Genomic DNA, 2,165 nt, shown 5'->3' on the forward strand with positions numbered 1-2,165 from the left:
TCCGAGCCTTGGAATATTCAACAATATTAAACAAATGCTCGATATCCTTTAACCAAGCCTCTACTCTTTCGGCACTCTCAGTGCCAAAGAGTAATGCCTGAATTAAATATCACAATTTGTTGATTTAGTAATGTGAGATTACTAAATAATTAATGATTTTTAAAGAATGAAATATGACATATTTTGGTCATATGAAGTCCAAATGATTTGAATGGATATAACGTAGAGAACTCAAAGATATAGAAGTTTCAACGAGAACAGAGAAAGAGATAAGAAAGAAATAATACAGTTTTGAATTTTCTTTTCAATCGTGCGACTTATCGGTTTATCCAATCGACGAACCGACTTCAGTTTTGGGATCGTTGACACGAGGTCTTCGATTTGAGGTATAAATTTTATAATTTTGGTGATATTTGAAATTCGTCGATTTCTGGAATAAATCCGATAAATTGTGAAATCATACAGAAATTGAAGATTGTTGAGTAGTGTATGATTTTAACGAAGTAGACAAGATTAATGTTTTGTTGTTTTGAATTATTCCTAATTTATTATAATTAGGGATTTTAATCGTTGAATTGAGATTGGAGAGTTGTTTTTAGTTGTTATTAAATCTGATTGTATATTCGGAGTCTACGAAGTATAGGCTACACGTTGATATAAAGTTTTCGCAATTTGACAGATGTTGTAAAATAGCCTATTATTTGATGTTAAATTAATTAGGGTGTATTTGATGGTAGTATTGTGAGTTAAATACACTAGAATATTAAATTGTTGAACAATAAGAATTTATAATCGAGTTTTATAATTTTATTGAATTCATATTTGTTGGGCTATTTGATGTTGTATATTGAGGCTATTATGATTGTGTTGATACGGTGACAATGATTTGATAATTATTGTTGAATTATTTAGATAGATCACAAGCCTCGGGATCAAAGAAATAGCCAGATTATTTATATACTCGATTATCAGGTACGTATTGACGTACGAGCATATGTTGTTATTGTTAAGTATTGATGAATACTATTGTGTTGAACGATGGTAAATCACTGGATATGGGTGATTTGATATTATATTTGTTGTTGTTTATTATGTTGATGTTGTTGGCTATCGTTGTTGGGAGACGTCACATTGATGTTGTTCATTCAACGATATTGCTGTCGCCGGAGTTGGGGTGCGACGTATCGTTGATGTTATTCGTTCGACGATATTGCTGTCGGCGGTGTTGGGGTGCGACGTATCGTCGATATTGTTGTTCGTTCGACGATATTGCTGTCGCCGGAGTTGGGGTGCGACGTATCGTCGATGTTATCGTTGCAGTGTGATGTTGTTGAGGTTATTGATGGTTGATTGTCCAGAAACGGCAAAGGGGGTATTTCTGTTATCATTTCAGTTATATCTTATGTTGTTAATATAACTGTTATGTATTACGATGATGATTGTTGTGTATGCTCACCCTTTGGGGGCTGTTTCTGTTGGACAGGTTACAGGACTATGCTGTGAGACATTATAGAGGTGAAGGACTAGGTGTGTCTTGTCAAACAGTCCTGTAGTTAATATTAAATAGAGACAGTATGGTTCATTGTCTTATTTGAGTTGTATGTGTGTATTTATTATACTGTTTCTGCTACACTGACGTAGATAGTGTGGTGATTGCACTATTTTGTCGTATATGCATTATATTATTACGTCGTCGAAAAGAAAATTTTTATGCATATGACGTCACATGTTGTATGATTACGTGGCGAGATTTAGGGCGCCACATTTGGTGGTATCAGAGCAAATGTTTGATGTCTGGGATGGTTAGGAGTTGGGTTTGTGATGAGGGAGTTGGATGGCGATATTATTTGCGTGTGTCTGTGCATTTGAGTTGGTCTTGATGATTTCTCGATATGATTGATTGTTCTTTAGTTGCGTATGCTTTCGTGCGAAAGGTGTGATGATGATTACTGGATTGTAATTGTTAAATGTTATGATTAACAATTTGATTTCCAATGATGGCAGCTAGAGAACAGGTACATCCACACGAGGAAACAGAAGAGGTTGACAGTGGGTTTGGACAGATGAATCCATTGCCACCTCTTCCTATGGGACAGGCACCTGCAGATCAGCCTTTATTGCCTGGTGAGTTGACTTTGGCACAGTTCAGCATTTATCTTCCGTCG

General features: G+C 35.6%; 1 long non-coding RNA gene across 1 annotated transcript; it reads left to right on the forward strand.

Annotated features, from left to right (window-relative positions):
- Positions 1-260: 260 nt before the first annotated feature.
- On the forward strand, positions 261-1,791 carry LOC142521461 (uncharacterized). The gene is made up of 3 exons (XR_012814200.1): positions 261-386; positions 913-972; positions 1,484-1,791. It is a non-coding gene; the product is annotated as an uncharacterized LOC142521461 (long non-coding RNA).
- The last annotated feature ends 374 nt before the right edge of the window (positions 1,792-2,165 follow it).

Source organism: Primulina tabacum, chromosome 12 (genome assembly GCF_025594145.1).
Source record: "Primulina tabacum isolate GXHZ01 chromosome 12, ASM2559414v2, whole genome shotgun sequence".
In the NCBI taxonomy this organism is placed as follows: Eukaryota; Viridiplantae; Streptophyta; class Magnoliopsida; order Lamiales; family Gesneriaceae; genus Primulina; species Primulina tabacum.